The sequence below is a fragment of the Anabas testudineus genome, chromosome 8 (assembly GCF_900324465.2).
Source record: "Anabas testudineus chromosome 8, fAnaTes1.2, whole genome shotgun sequence".
Classification (NCBI taxonomy): domain Eukaryota; kingdom Metazoa; phylum Chordata; class Actinopteri; order Anabantiformes; family Anabantidae; genus Anabas; species Anabas testudineus.
Window position 1 is genome coordinate 20,011,349 of NC_046617.1, and position 17,806 is coordinate 20,029,154.

Below are 17,806 nucleotides of genomic sequence, written 5' to 3' on the forward strand. Positions count from 1 at the left end.
AAAATTAAAGCCAGTAATTTCAATGAATTAATTATTTTAATCTATGATTTAATCTTTATAATTTCTTTATGTGACATTGTTTAGATCAGGCTGTAACATCATTTCAGAACATTTTAGAGAAAATCATTTAATTCAAATAATCAGGACATGTTGATATATTTCATACTGAACTTAAAAAATATGAAGAAATCTTCATCAAGTTTGTTTTAAATGTTGCTAGAGAAACAAATATGATAATATAATAATCAGTTCAACAGGTAAACAAAGAAATGGGCTTTTACATACTAAATGTAAAAAAGTTCAGGTGTCACAAAAGGTTTCCATCAAATCTTTCATAACTTCTTTTAAAAAACAGTTTAAAAGTTTAATGTATTTACATTAAATAAAAATAAAATATAAAATATGTTACTTTAAGCAATTTTATTTGTCTATCTAATCACATGTGATTTGTAATGACTCAAACTAAAACTTTAAAAAGTGATACAATCAATAAAAGTCTGTTAATCTAATAAGTTTGATTCATGATTTTAATAATTACATGAAAACAAATATCATGATTTTCAGCTGTGGTTTTGTTGCTGATTCACAGATTTTACATTTCATCCAGACTTTTAATAGCTTCTTCTTTAGAATACATTTTCCACTTACTGGGAATTTCACCATCACCCTGAAATTTTAAATTATAGTACAGTTCCAGATGTCTCTGAAACTGACATATAAACCATTTCCAGTACATCAAGTTAGATCCATTAGGAGTAATTCTCCAGTTAGCAAACTCTGGTCCAGCTGTTCTATACTGTTTATAATGAATGAGCTCATCTGAGTCTTGACGAGGACGAAATCTTCTGTTACTTGTAACTTTTGCTGTGCAGAACTCAACATCCATTTCCCCTGTTCCTCTACATTTAACGCCATTGACTGCTTGGGATCGATGAAAAGGAACGCTGTGATCTCCATCATGATTTTCCAGAGTATTGGTACAAACAGCTCCACAGAACGGACACTGTACCCAGCAGCACCTACACAGCTGATCAATGAGGATTTGATCAGGCTGCAGCCTGAATTCCTTCATCTTCTCCAGTGAGAAGCTGCTCGTCTCTGTAACGATGGACACCAGACCTTTCTCTACCTCTTTCTTAAGAAGCTCAAAATCACTGATGTCACTGAAGTTTTGAGAACAGATAGTATCAAATGTCATCTTGTCTTTTATTAAACTGGAGAATTCCTTCAGCCACATGTCTGTGTCTCCTCTCTGGACTTTGACTTTCTCTGTTGCTGTAAATAAAGCTCGACTCACAAGTTCTTTAATGTCTTGAACATTTTTCTTCTGTATATTCAGAGTTTTATCTTTGTGTTCTGTGAAGATGTATTTCTTTACTTCCTCTTTTATAAAACTCTCCACATGTTTCCTTGGATGTTTGATGTAGTTCATGAAACCACTAAATTTCTCTTTCTCTGCCAGTGACTTCAACACGTGTTTCTCCAAGTTCAGCCTGTTCCCACTGAATGCTGGGAAACTGCACCTCATCTCTCCAGCCAGATCAATGGCAGTCTTGTTATAAACAGCCTCAACAGTGGAAACCTTCAGTTTTTCACAGATCAGTTCTCCAAGAACAACAGCAGATGAACTTCCTCTGCAGAAGCTTCTGAAAATGTTGGAATATTGATCTCTCTTGTTTTCTAAAAACATCTGTGGATCATTCTTCATCTTGAATTTTTTGATGGACTTTAAAAACCAACTTCCTGCTCTGTCAAATATGAACAATAAGAGATCAACTGTAAACTCTTTCTTCAGAGTACATTTCCTCTCTGATTCAAATTCTGTCACTTTATCTTTGACATTTTTGGCCACTTCTTGTAAATAAGTTGGACTGTAGCCTCTTGTAGCTACAGGTTTGCTTTTGAATGTGTCCATGGACTGTTTCTTAACATCATCAATGAAGGTAATGATCATATGTTGTTTTTTATATGATTGGTTTGGAATAAACCCAGAGGTTCTCTGTTTAATTACATAATCATTATAATCTGTCACATGTGCCATGTTTTTGTATGTTTTTTGGATTTTTCTGTCATTTATCAGTTTCCATTCAAAACCAAGCTCTTGAACAATTGTTGACTGATCATCTTCCAAGTCGACGTCCTCAGTAGGTTTAATATCTGCAGTTAATTCACTAACCCAGTGTCTCCAAACAGAGTTGAACAGCTTTTCAAGTTCCTCTTCATCTTTGTTCTTGTCTTTTAACTTCTGAGCAAGTTCCTTGCTCTTTTCTAACAGCTTGTTCTCAAACTCTGTTTTCTGATCTTCCAGCTTTTTACAAGCTTTCTTCTGCTGGAGAACTTCATCCAGTTTTCTTTTCACTCCTCTCACCAGTTCTTCATGAAACTCCTTAATTTTAGTTTCAAACTGTCCTCGCCACTGGACCAACATTTCTTTATCTTGGTCCTCATCAAAGTACGTCATCATATCTTTTTGGATTCCTTCATAGGTTTTGCTTATTTCTTTAAAAAGATCACTGAGCTCAACCTTTTCTAGTTTTTCTTTCTCTATTTTGGTATAAAGCTGGTTTTCTATGATCAACATGTTGTTCCTCAGGGTCCGGGTCCAGTTCCCGTGCTGGACCTCAAGTTTTCTGTACACTGAGATTTCCAGTGTGTTTTTGAAGCTGAAAACAAAGTTTTCATGAATCAGGGCATTCCACAGGTCCTGGATTTTACCTTTGAACTGTGAGAGAGTAACCCCAGCAGACTGGGAGGCTTTAGAGAGGATGAAGTTCTTCAGATCTTGGACACTCTCACTGTAACCTGGATTTGGAGGAGCCATAGGTGGACTTCCCTCCCACAGTTGGCCAAAGTGTTTCACATCTTTCTGAACATCAAATGCAATGACATCATTGAAACACTCAGCATCTCAACCCTCCTCTTTAGCTGCTAGTTGAGCCATCTGGTCCAGTTTTTCTTGCAGGCGTCTCTTTCCGTCCATGTTTTTCTCTGCAGCTGCAACATCTGTAACATTCTGGTGAACAAACACACAACTTGGAGAAAGTTTCACTTTCTTCATCCTCATAAAAGCCTGAACAACGATCTGCAGGACATCCTGCATGTCAGCTGGATTCTCTCCAAAGATGTTGATCAATGTCATGTTTCCCAGACCAACAACAAATGTTGCCAGTTCATTGTCGTGGTGAAGAGTGGTGTTACCGGCCAACTCCAGAGCACGCAGTCCTTCAGTGTCCACCACTAGAATATAGTCAAACTGAAAGTCTTTCTTCGTCTCCTCTGACACTTTGACCAGCTGCATGAAGGCGCCCTTGGTGCACCTGCCAGCACTCACTGCAAACTGCAATCCAAACATGGCGTTCAGCATTGTTGACTTTCCACTGCTTTGTACGCCCAAAACTGACAACACAAAAACTCTCCGGTCGCCCAGTTTCCTGATGACTTCATCTAAAAGACTAGAGATCCATGTTAAAGGTACATGACCTGCATCACCATCCATCAGCTCCATCGGGTGTCCTGATATCATCAGTTCTGCAGCCAGCTCAGGGTATTTAGACCAGTCAGTCTGAACCTTCTCTGGCTGTTTCTGCAGAGATTTATGGGCTTCATAGATCTGTCCCATTTCTCTAAAGATGTGCTCCAAGCCAAAGGTTGCTGATTGGAGTTTCTTTGATATTTCTTCAAGCTCGGTTTGTTTGTTTTTTAACAGATCAGATTTGTCATGGTTCCTTCTCAGAGCCAAGATATCAGACCACATTTCATCATAACTCTGGTGAATTGATGACAGATCATCTGTGTAGAGAGCATCTATTAGGCTCTAAGTGCATTTTAGGAAATACTCTTTGTCTGTTGATGTTAATGATGAGAGACTTTCAATGAACAACTTCATCAGTTCACTACAGGAAGCTCTGCACTGATCTTGTCTTATTTTCATCATCTCCTCTTTCTTTTTACATTTCTCCTTCTCAATGTCTCCTTTGAGCTGATACAGTTCTTTATTTATTCTGCACCAGTCGTGCCACAGTTTGCCTTGACAAGGGAGAAATGTGTCTTTGATTTTTGACACGTCCATCCCCTGAAACAAATTCACTATTTTCACTGCAGCAGATTTTCCATCTAGACAAACTTCATCATTTTCATCCACTCTGACTCCAGAGACGTCAGCCATGGCTTCAAGCTGGAAGGTTTTACGTGGTCCACATAAAATTCCCCCTATGATTCTTTTTAGTTCTTCTGTTATGTTTGGCTGCTTTTTGTCTTTTAAACCTATTTTATATTTTCCCTTTTTCATCTGGACTGCATCACAATCGATATCATCGATGAGAACAATGAGAGGTGTTTCACATTTGTAAAGGGCTGTGATGACTCTAGTACTACTGTGGCTTTTTTCCAGAGTTGGTACAAGAACAACATTGATGGAAGATCCTTCAGTCAGTACGTCACGCTGCTGTTCAAAGTTCAGAGCATCACCATGAAGATTACAGAAGGCCACGCAGTCAGTGAAGGCATCATTGGGTTTTCCAGCAGGACAGTACCAGGCAATCTCTGCCACACCATCCATCAAAAGGTGAGATTTGGTGCTACCTGGACAGTTTCTGTGGAAGAAGGTGCTGTGACGGTCGTTGATCAAAGTGTTCATCAGCTGAGATTTAGACACTGACAGTGAACCCACGCGGAAAAATGACACCATGGGAGTCTGAGCTTTGTAGATGGGCATACTCTTCATGGTGACAGTATCTGAACTGTCTTTGGTTTGAGTTTTCTTCCATGTTTTAATTATTTGTCTGAATGTCCACAGAGGAAACTCAATATCCTTGGAGACTGGGTCAGGGACAAGCAAAGGTAAGGCGTACTGACACTGTGACAGCTTTGTAATCATGTTCTGCTTAAGGAAACTGTCTGAGCAGTGGAATACTGCCATCTGAACATCCATCGGATGCACATTTGTCTGTTTCGAGTTAACAGTAGTGTCAGTGGTGCTAAACAGAGCAACTAACTCATCGTCTTCTGTGTCAACAGTTTTTGACACAGGATCAGAATTTGAACTGTCTTGTTTTACAGGAATATATCTGGCTCTGTAGTCTAACATCATCACTCCCTGAAGAAAAGCATGTGCTAGATTTTTCTCAGATGTCACATGGTCCGTTTTAATGGGTGGACAAATTTTAAGAAAATCTGAAGGAGTCAATTGTTGTTGAAGTCTGTTGTGAAGGTGAAGTCTGTTGAATAGAGCTTCAGTTTCTCTTGGAATTGATTGATTTATTCTGCTGATCTCTCTAGAAATCTTCACTGACCACTGCTGATAAGTAAATCAACACATATTGTATCAAAACAAAAGAACAAACAATTAAATAAAGTGCAAAATCCTCAATATCTTGTCAAATTTCTACCTTGTTCGTGTTTTCCCTCATATCTTTATGTAGAGCACCTGTAGGACAAGATGTGTTAGAAAATCACCTTTGCACAGTGTTAAGCATCATTTATACACATTTTATTGTCATTTTACTTACACTTAGATGTAAATATATTTTCTCATGAAATTAAAGTTTTCATTCAAATGTTGAAGTCTTCATAGGTTGTAGATGGTTTTACACATTTAATCCCAAACTGACTTCCTACTGTTTTGTATTTTCTTTGTCTCTAGGGGACACCATAAATTTTACTTTTACTAAATGAAAGAAGGTTTGTTGAAATTGTTCTCACTTTGTTGAGTATCTGTTGAAACACTTGTTGTCTCCACTGGATCTCTTTTCTTCATGGAGCAACCACTCATGTTGTTGCTGCTTTCACTGCTGAACTTTCTAACTTCACTTTCCCTTGTTGATTGGTCAGACTCTGGAGTCAGATATTAAACAATGTTCAGTTGCGTCGAACTGACATTGAAATGCTTTTAGAGAAAAACAAACCTTCAGAAACAGTTTTCTTAAATATGTCTCATTCCTCATTGGTTGCAGCTGAAGATCTTTGATTTCAGACTCACCTCCTACTGTTGTGCTGTCATCATTCTTATGTGAGTGATCAACATCAGCATCAGGTTCAGTCACTGGACCAAACTAAGAAAACAGGAGATTTAATTTAACCTTTAGTTCACCATGTTAGGTTATATTAAGTTTAGGAACCAAAACATGCGGCATGAGAACCAAGAGGAGTTTAAGAGTGTAGTTGATCAAGGTGAAGTCGAGGGGACATGGCAGAGGACGGTGGAGATTGTCAGGAGAGGGCCAGTAATGGTAGAACACAGTAAAAGGATGTAGGTATTAACAGAGCAGGTGAGTCCTCGCAATGGTGAAGACATATAGAAGAAAATGTTTCAAAGCAGCCGTCTCACAATACAGAAGCAAACAATACACAAACCTAAATACAGACAAACTTTCAATGCTCGGATTTATACAGTGACAATAATCCTAATAATGAAAGGCCACATACAGGTAAACATCAGAATCTTTATCCAAAAACAGAAAATAATCAGAGAATAATCAGAAACTCACAAAACTGGAGCAGCCAAAAAGACGTTTGAACATCCCAACGAAGCTGAATGAAGACTGGAGGAACAAACAGGGAACAGGTTCATTATGTCAAACAGGGCTGATTAGAACAAAACAGACGTGGACAGTGACACTGATTAGTGCAATGTACCTCAAAACAACAGATGAAACTCAAAACAAGCAAAAGAGAAACAACAAAGAGGGTTGTACTTTGGTGAGGAGAAAGAAAATGTAGTAAAAGTTGATTTATCCAGTGTAAAGTCACAGTTACAGTGAAGTACTGAGGATGAAAAGAACTCACTCTTGACTCTGTTGTAGCTGCACTGTTCTCAACTTTATCTGCTGCAGAGTGGAACAACAAGCAGAACACAACATGTTTCTGGTCAGATCATCATTCTGGTTAAATATGGATGTTAAATTTTAAGTGCTGTGTTCAACAACGTTGATGTCTTCTTGTTGAAATAGACGTTAATAGAGATGAAATGTTTCACCGTAACTGCAGATAAAAAAACTAACGTTTAGCTTTTTCTGCTGAAACAGTCTGAGATGTTGGACTTGACGTCTCCACTGTATCTCTGTTCTCCACAGAACCATCGTTCATGTTTCTGCTGCTTTCATTGGTGACTAAACCTTGACAAGTTTCTACTGTTGGAGAGTTAAAGCATGTAAACATCAAACGTGCTGAAATAAGTTAGGAATCAAAATTTCGTCTTGACAAATCATAGTTTTCATGAGATTGTTGAGTTTTTCAGTGGTTGTAGTTGGTTTCACAGATTTAATTCCAGACTCACCTCCTACTTTTTGTGTGTGCTTTCTCCCTAAAGGTCACCATCAATTTGACTTATATTCAGTTTGTAGATCGGAAAAACACAAAGAAAATACATAGATGTTTTTCTCACGTTGTTGTTGTTTATCTGTGGAAACAGTCTGAGATGTTGGACATGTGTTCTCCACTGTATCTCTCGTCTCTATGGAGCCATCACTGATGTTACTGCTGCTTTCATTGTTGACTTCTTTACCTCCATCCCCTTCCATTGTTGAAGCGTCAAAGTCTGAAATCAGATTTTAAAGATTGTTCTGTTAGAACGGACGCTGAAAAACTTTTGAAAAACTCTTGTTAAATCTCAGTTTTTCTAATTATGTCTCTCACTGGTTGCAGCTGCTGTTATTTGATTTCAGACTCACCTCCTACTGTTGTGTTGTCATCATTCTTAACTGACGCTTCAACCTCACCAGGTTCCTCCACCTCTTCAGGCTAAGAAAGTGTCGGGGATGAGAGCTGTCAGACAGGATGGACTAGCTGATTCTTATAGAGGTCAGACAGGCTGCTTAACAGGAACTATCTTTGACCTTGACAAGCTTTTCTTTTCAGCACTGAGTGGACCAAACCAGCAGCCAGAAATCATAAGTACACCTTCAATGAAAGCTCTGTTAAATAATGTCATCAAAGTTCTGTCAACCTGAAATGCAGCCAGCCGTCATAGATCGAAGTTCAAAGATGTTGTCACTTTTCTTGCACAACATGTTTTTTGCTCGAATGACAGTTTGCTGTCAGTTATGTTGCCCAAGTATTTAAAGGACTCAACTGTTTGTACAGCCTGGCTATTAAAGAACTGACAGAACCTGCTGCATTACACCTAAAATCAATACACATAGCCTTAGTTTTGAGTTACCTTCAATTCAAGACAAGGTTCAGAGCACCATTCAAAAAATTCAGCCACCTCAGGTCCATAAGACGATTCATCATTGTTCAGCAGGCTGACTGAGACTGTGTCCAGGGTTGCTGCACACTTTTTAAAATCAAATATAAGACCAGCATTGGCGCACGTGCTGCATTTTGAACAATTTTTTATGCTACAAAAATTTAGATAAAGATAGTTACCTGAGTTGTAGCTGCACTGTCCTCCACTTTATCTACTGCAGAGTGGAACAACAGGGTCAAACACAAACAACTTTCAGATGAACTTCCTGGTGAAATATGGGTTATTACATAAACATGCTATGTTCAACAACATTGATCTGCTCTTGGCAAAAAATGCAATTGTTATTTTCAAATAAGAAAAAAATACATAGAAGTTTTTTCTGATTTTCTGCTGAAACAGTCTGAGATGTTGGACTTGATGTCTCCACTGTATCTCTGTTCTCCATGGAGACATTACTCATGTTACTGCTACTTTCATTCTTGACCTCTTGACCTTCATGTCCTTCACTTGTTGAGGAATCAAAGTCTGAAGTCAGATATCAAACACTGAGCAGTTAAACAACACTGTTAAGCTTTTGTGGTTTTATAAAAATGATAAAATGTCTCATTTACTGTGTGGATTTCAGACTCACCTGCTTTTGATGTGATGTCTTCATTCTTATGTGACCGTTCAGCATCACCAGGTTCATTCACTAGGTCACACTAGTAAACAGATGATTCCATTAAGCATAGTTAGAATCATTATATTATTAATTTGAACCTCATGAATTCCATCCGAATGTTACTCCAGTTTGACTGCTCTAGTAGGGGTTTGACTACTCTTGTAGTCGAACCCCTACTCAAAAAGCCTACTCTGGACTCAGGGGTTTTAGTAAATTATAGACCAATATCCAATCTACTCTTTATCTCTAAAATTCTTGAAAAGGTAGTTTATAAGCAATTATATGACCACCTACGCAGAAATAACTTGTATGAAGATTTCCAGTCAGGATTTAGAGTACATCATAGTACAGAAACAGCACTGGTAAAGGTCACTAACGATCTTCTATTAGCATCAGACAATGGACTACTCTCTATACTCGTCATGTTAGATCTTAGCACTATAGATCACAACATTTTATTACATAGACAGGAACATGGCATTTCCTGTTAAAGGAACAGCAGTAGGCTGATTCAAATAGTATCTGTCAGACAGATTCCAGTTTGTTAATGATGAGTCTTTCATACACACAAAAGTTAGTTACAGAGTTCCACAGGGTTCTGTGCTTTGGCCAATTCTTTTTTTATTGCCCCTTAGGCAATATTATTAAGAAACACAAAATTTCCATTGCTATGCAGATGATACCCAGTTATATTTATCCATGAAGCCAGATGAAATATACAGTAAATAGTATTATTACATGTATAATTTATTTTACTAATACAATGCATAAATGGTAATAAGGTAATGTTAAAAATAGGTGATGTTATAAATGTGTGATAATATTTAAATAATAAATATATGTTAACACAGTATTTACAGTTCCAATCAGGAGTGAGAGTTCAAATCTGATCAGACTTTTATCAGATATTTATTGTCAGTAAACTAATGCTATTATTTATTGATGACTAATTAAATTAATTAAATCTGCAAACAAATGTTATAAATGACATTACTTACCTTGCTTCCAGTTTGGATTTCCTGAATTTCCTTTACTGCAGGATAGGTGAAAAATACAGAATGGATAAGGTCAGTGGTGTCAAGTGTACTGTGGTGATGACACAGTCAGAAATGTTTACAGACAACACAAATTCAAACAAAACAAAAAGAAAACTTACTTTCATTCATATGTGGAGAAACACTCTGAGATGCTGAACTTGTGTCCTCCAGTATTTTCCTCTCCTCTGCAGAACACTCAAACATGCTGTTGCTGCATTCATTGTTAACCTCTTCAACTACATCAGTTGCTTCTGTTAAGTCTCCACATGCCACAAATTAATATTTCAGAATTCTTCTGAAACTAAAAATGATGTTTCCTCAATCCATCTTTCTAAAATGATTACCTTTCTCATAGGTTACAGCTGGTACAGACTTGATTTGATCTTCTCTTTTGTTTTCATCATTCGACTCCAGCTGTTCAGCTTCACAGCTGGGGGGTTTTATCACTGAATCCAACTATGAAGAAAAATATTTTATTTAAAATTACATTTCCACTGATATAAAAAATGTCTTCTTTACTGAAAAGAAAAACAAAAAACAAAAGCATCAATATCATGAGAGTTGCCCAGATTAGAGTAAAAACTGTATAAATACTCTATATGAGCTTTTAATCTGAAGCCGCTGCCTTAACACCAACTTTAGTGTGAGGGACTTTTGGCCCCACTGGGACCATGTGATCCATTTGTTGCTCATTTCCATAAAGTGATGATAATTAGATTAATGCTTATTTATGACTATTATTATGTAGATTGACATCATTCATGTCATAATACACTATATAAGATGTGCATTTAATCAATATGTTTCTGTTTAACCTATGGCTGCTGCAGCTTTTAAATTGCCGTTAGAGTATTCAGTTGTAGCTACAGTTACTTGTCTTACAAAAATATTGCTAAGGCCCAGTTAATGATATTGTGTGTGTGTTGGTGATCAGGTGGCTTATTTATCTGACCCAATGCCTCTATGGCGTTAATGCCAAAGAGGCGTTGGGTGAACTACATGGGGCTATCAGCGACGTGCAGAACGCCCAACCTGACAGTCTGGTCATCATTGCCGGAGATTTCAACCATGTAAATCTGAGGTTAGTGCTCCCTAAACTCCATCAGCATGTGGACTTTGCAACGAGGGGGGAGAACGCGTTGGATCGTGTTTACACCAACATCCCCGGGAGCCCCGCCCCCACCTAGGATACTCAGACCACATCCCTGTTATGCTAATTCCAGCATACAGACCTCTTGTCCGACGCTCCCAACCGGTTCTGAAGCAGGTAAAGACCTGGCCAGCAGGAGCCATCTCTGCTATTCAGGACTGCTTTGAGTGCACCGACTGGGACATGTTCAGGGAGGCTGCAACCACCGGTGATTACGTCAACTTGGAGGAGTACACATCATCAGTGACCAGCTACATGAGCAAGTGTGTTGATGATGTGACCATCTCCAAGACCATCACTACACGCTCCAACCAGAAACCGTGGATGACTGCTAGGGTGCATGCGATGCTGAAGTTGAGGGACTCCGCCTTCAGAGTAGAAGACAGGACGGCCTTAAGAACAGCAAGGGCTGAACTGTCCCGAGCCATCAGAGAGGCGAAGCGCGCGCACGCCAGGAGGATCCACGGCCACTTTGAGGACAGCGGAGACAGCCGGCGCATGTGGCAGGGCATCCAGGCGATCACTAACCACAAGACAACTCCACCCGTCTGTGACAGCGACGCCTCCCTCCCAGATGTGCTGAACGACTTGAGGTACAGGTAAAGAATAACACGGTAGCTAAGAAATCCATCCCTCCCTCAAATGATCAGGTGCTCTGTCTCTCCGCAGCCGACGTAAGGAAGACTACGCAGAATCAACCCACGGAAGGCTGCTGGTCCAGACAACGTTCCTGGCAGGGTCCTCAGGGAATGTGCAGAACAGCTCGTGGATGTCTTCACAGAAGTGTTCTCACTTCAACATCTCCCTGAGCAGCGCCGTTGTTCCTACATGCCTCAAGTCAACAACCATCGTGCCGGTGCCGAAGACGTCTACTGTCTCCTGCCTCAATGACTACCGCCCTGTTGCACTCACACCCATCATCATGAAGTGCTTGGAGAGGCTGGTCATGAGACACATCAAGTCCCAGCTTCCACCCTCACTGGACCCTCTGCAGTTTGCATATCTTCCAAATCGTTCCACAGACGATGCCATCACCACTGCTCTCCACCTGGCCCTCAGCCATCTGGACAACAAAGACACATATGTTCGAATGCTGTTCATAGACTTCAGCTCAGCATTCAACACCATTATTCCCCAGCAGCTGATTAGGAAGCTGAGCCGACTGGGTCTGAACACCTCCCTCTGCAACTGGATCCTGGACTTCCTGACTGGGAGACCCCAGTATGTCCGGATCAGGAACAGCGTCTCCAGCACCACCACACTGAACACCGGAGCCCCTCAGGGCTGTGTGCTCAGTCCACTGCTGTTTACTCTGCTGACTCACGACTGTGTAGCAATGCACAGCTCGAATCAGATCATCAAGTTCGCTGATGACACGACTTTGGTGGGTCTCATCAGCAAGAACGACGAGTCAGCGTACAGAGAGGAGGTACATCAGCTCTCAGCCTGGTGCAAGGCCAACAACCTGTCTCTGAACGTTGGGAAAACTAAAGAGATGGTTGTTGACTTTAGAAGAGCACAGAGTGACCACTCTCCACTGAACATCGATGGAGCGTCAGTGGAGATCGTCAAGAGCACCAAATTTCTTGGTGTTCATCTGGAGGAGAACCTCACCTTGTCACTCAACACCCACTCCATCAGCAAAAAGGCCCAGCAGCGTCTCTACTTCCGGAGGAAGCTGAGGAAAGCCCATCTGCCGCCCCCCATCCTGACTACATTTTACAGGGGAACCATTGAGAGCATCCTGAGCGGCTGCATCACTGCCTGGTTTGGGAACTGCACCGTTTCGGATCGCAAGGCCCTACAGCGGATAATGAGGACAGCTGAGAAGATCATTGGAGTCTCTCTCCCCTCCATCACGGACATTTACACAACACGCTGCATCCGCAAAGCTATCTGCATTGTGGATGACACCACCCACCCCTCACACCCAATCTTCACACTTCTGCCATCGGGGAAGAGGTTCCGGAGCAGTCGGGCCCTCACAACCAGACTTTTGAACAGTTTCTTCCCCCAAGCCATCAGGCTCCTCAACACACACACAACAAACTGAACTGAGCACACACACACACTCACTAGATTTGTCATGTTTCCATTTTGCACAAATCATTTCACTTTGCTGTTCTTGCACATATCTCAGATGTAAATTGTACATTTCAGCTACTGGTCGCTGCTGTTTTGTGTTCTGTTTTTGCAGACTTCAGACTTCAGTTTGTCTGCACTTTTTCTTTGTGTTCTTGCACTGTTTGCACTAGGGTGCACCGGATGCACTTTATGTGGCTAGGACAACTTAGCAGTCCTCAGCTCCATGTTCTGTCTTGTTACCGTCTTATGTAGCACCATGGTTCTGGAGAAACGTCTCATTTCACTATGTACTGCTTCAGCTATATGTGGTTGGAATGACAATAAAGCTTCTTGACTTGACTTGATCTGGACGTGTGACGTTACCATTAGATTAGAATAGATTGGAAGGTTAAATTCTTTTAAACCTTTTTTTAATACTTTTAAAACGCCTGATCTTTCCAGAAAGTGTGATGGAGAGGTCCAGTATAGGTACGTGCAGACTTTAATATTTTTAGATTTGTGGCAGAAACTCAAAACTGTATGATGGTGAAACAATTTTCCGTTTCACTTTCACTGCACTTTCCTCCAGCTCTTCTACTGAAAGGTCATATGAGAAGAAAAATTTTACTCAGAAACAGAATAAAAAAAACAAACAATATTTTCTTTTGTTGATAGTATTTAATCAAAGAAAGACTTAAGACGATAAACTTAATTTATGAAAATGTCCAATTTACCATTATTATCTCCTGCAGATGGAGTTGGAGATGTGATTTCAGAATCTTCCCCTTCTGCTGCAGGCTTTTCATTTTTCTCAACCTTCATCCCATTGTCCTGTCATCTTAAAGTCATAAGACAAAGCTATTCAGACAATTAATAAACTATTACAGGAATTACAAATTACCATTTGGGTTGATATTGACCTAGTTTACCTCTCCTTTACAACATTTATACATGCATTATAAAATGCAATTGCGACTAATATGGCAAATGTGAACAGAAAGTGAATGAAATTAGTATCTTTAAAGTGCACATATTATATAAGATCTTCTTTTTGGCCCTATTGGTTCGTTTATATGAATCTATGGTGCATGTAGACACATGCCAAGTATGTTAAGTGAAGTGCTCTCCCTCCATTATTTCCATTTTCTGTTATGTAGAAACCGTTCCCTGAGTGGTCTATTTAAAGTTTGTGTTCAAAATGACAACAAATGACAACAACCTTGGTCGAACACTCGCGGTCTGAAATTGTTTTTCCTGCCTACAGCAAACTCATTTTGAAAACAGCAAAGCAGCAGCAGCAGAGCACAAAACATAGACAGAGCTCCCTTGTTGGATATATGAATGAACACAGAAGTCTGTCATCCACAAACTGGGTGTATCTGTTTTTGACAGAGAATTCCAGTATAGGTACGTGCATGTCAAGTTTCAATCCATTTGTGGCTGCTGGATTAATTTCAGGAGGGAAGCTCAAAGGTGGACTGAGTCTGACTGTCTCATATAATGTTTAAGTAAAGTTTTAAGGGGGACACATTTTCAGACTTGTTGCTCACTCTAATCGTTTTTTACTTAACCCCTGTGTCAGAGAAACTGGCAAAACTGGAAAATATTTGTGAACCACATTGCAAGTCAGGAGAAAGGTTTTGACACGCCCCATTCAGCTAATAAGAGCTTTTGTATAGTATAGAGTATAGCCTTTAGTTTTTATGTTAACATATTCTGTCAGAAAGTGCAGACAGTAAAAACTCAACTTGAAGTTTGATTTATGTGTAATTAGAGAAGGCAAATTGTTTGCTTGGTTTGTTGCTATATGTAAAGTTTCATACATTTAGTCATGTTGTACACGCTTTTATCTAAAGCGACTTACAATGAGATACAAGGTTCAAAGACTGTGATATACCAGCCTAGAGAAAAACTTGATTCACCGTGAGATAAAACTCACCTCTCCCAGGACCTAGATACTACAGGAAAATATATTTCAGCTCTTAATATTTATTACTGTCAATTTTAACCAGCTACATCCCACTGATAAAATGTGTATAATTGGTTAGATGTGCTGTGTAGCAAGTATACACTTAAAAAACCCTTGAAACCACTTCTACACAAGCCAGAGCTAACCAGAGGAAATATCTATAAAACTGAGTTTTTGTCTAAAATATTATTCTTGTCTATGCACCAACTTTACAAATGTGTTTGACAAAACATGTTTCACAAACTCACCTTTGTTTTCTGGCTGCTGTTCTCTGCTTGGTCTGTGTAAATGTAGCTGGGTTCTTGAAAATCCTAAATATTTGTAGGTGTGCCCTCGTAAACCCCTCCCACCTGCTCTTACCTAAATTGATGTGATGCAACAGATATAACCAGCTGAAACTCTGCATAATTCATACTTAATATACAGTTTTACTATTGTGACGCTGTATTTGAAAGTGAGCCCCATTAAGATTTGACAAAGTAATTGGAGCTATTGATAATTTAATAAACAAACAAATAAACATTACTTTGAAATCACTGTTGGCAAAAGGAAAAGTGAAAGTAAGACACTTTGATGGGATCAGATTTCATTGAAACCTTGTGATGTAGACTGAAGTTATGATTTGGACCTATTGGTAAAATTACCCGTACGTTACATACTACAAAAGTTTTTCTCCAGTTGCACAGGTTGTGGTTGTAACATACATGGCAAAAAAGCACAGGGTACCACTGATTGGCCCCCTGATTTGAAAAGAGATGTGGCTGGTAACTGTACACCACATGGAACAGTATTAACCCCAGATGTGAGGACAGCAGAGAGTGTCCCAGATCACCTTTTTAGCCCAAGAGTTTGGATCCTGGAAGCACAGGGGGTGCAGTCTGGTCTCCGGTTCCTGATTTAATCTGTAGCGAAGTTAATCGAGATATGGGTCCAGAGAAGTCTGGGGACTGGTAGAGGGTGCAGGAGGCCTTTTGAAGGTCTTGGACTGGGCAAGCTGCCCCAAACTCCTTGACGTCCCACAGCACAGACTGCCATCTGAATTGACCCTGGGTAGGAGGTGAAACGGGAGGAGCAGCAACACTGGAGGATGGATCATGGACTAGAAGTTGTACGGGAAATAAAGCATTCTTGTTCAATCTTGTTCTAAACAAACAAACAGCTCCTAATCAGGCAAATGCAGGTAACAAAGAACCAGGATTGTTTTCTTTCTCCGGGGGGGTCATGTTGTCATCACAGGGCGTCAGCCTTACAGTTCTTTGGTCCAGACCAGTAAGAGGGAGTAAAGTTGTATTTGTTAAAGAAAAGACTCCACAGGGCTTGACAGTGGTGTAAGAGTTTGGTAGTGTGGAGATACTCCAGGTTCTTGTGATCTTCAAATTCAATGAAGGTCTTTCTAGAGGAACCCCTCCTCCTGGGAGTTAGGTTTAGGCAGGTTTACAGTTAGTAAGAATGTCAAATTGTTGACTTAATAATTAGAGTGTTCTGAAATTCACTCATGACAAGAAGAGCAACAGACTGCGGTATTCTGTATGGACCTGTGCATCTTTCAACCCCAACCTCCTCCTGACAAACGCTGTACAATGTTCACTGCAGGCACTAGATGATGTTGGTCAGTAATATGCATCTGATGCTACTGGAAATATCCACCGATAAAGTTATGTTTGCAGGAGAACAGTCTTAAAAACGTGAGTAATGTAAATTGCACTGAAAATTCATCGTACAATAAATAAAGTTACTAGTTATGCTTTCTGATCTTTATTGTCTGAAAATGTTTTTTTTTCTTTTGATGTCGTTGAACAGTATTTTCCAGTTTTGCCAGTTTCTATTTGTGTCAGCTGTTCTGGAAGGAACTGTCCTCCCACCTCGATGTTACAGTAAAGATATTAATTCCATTCCTTTGTGGCATGTGACACTAGTTTCTTCCTCCTGTCCAGGGTTGATTACTTTGAAACGTTTTTTTACTGCATCTGCTTTAAATTGACCTAACGATTTGCGGCCACTTTTATTAATCTATCTAAATTAACGGGTAATGTGCAGGAAGTATTTGCTAGTTTGTCTTTAGAGCAGATTTAGGTTATGAAAGAATAGAATGATTGACATATGAACAAGCCCTCGAAGCTTATCGGCAGACATTTAGAGAATGTAAACAATTCTCAGACAATGCACCACAGTTTTTATCAGAACTGCTTTATCGGGTAAGGGCAGCAGGGCTGGGAAGGAGGTTGGGTACTTTCTGGACATGGTTCCAGTCTATCACCCGGCTGACATGTAGAGAGACAACAACTCACAGTCACATTCACACTTACGGGCAATTGAGAGTCACCAATTCACCTGATTACATCTCTCAGTACCGGACAATTGTGCTTGTTTCTACTGTCAAGATAGGAGCTACTTGATAGCAGATTGTCCCTTGTTAAAACAAAAAGTGACTCTTCTGGGTTTAAAGTCACAACCCTTTTTTTTTTTAACTTTACTTATTAGTCATAGGTCTGGGCCTGTGGTAAATTTAGTTTCCAAGCACAACCCAAGAAAAAGTCTAGGCAGTAAAAGTGTTTAGTTTCTAGGAACATGTTCTACATTTGACTTTATCAGTAGAAAAACAGTTGTCACTCTAAAAACATTGGTTTTGTGGAACAGCTGCTGAACCAATCCTGAAGTTTAACACTTGTTAAAAATAAAGATTAAGAGCTGAAATATATTTTGCTGCTGGTTTCTAGGTGCTGGGAGAGGTTCTTATTTC

General features: G+C 39.7%; 1 pseudogene; it reads right to left on the minus strand.

Moving 5' to 3' along the window:
* Positions 1 to 409: 409 nt before the first annotated feature.
* LOC113152169 lies at positions 410 to 10,178 on the minus strand (annotated as a pseudogene).
* Positions 10,179 to 17,806: the final 7,628 nt, after the last annotated feature.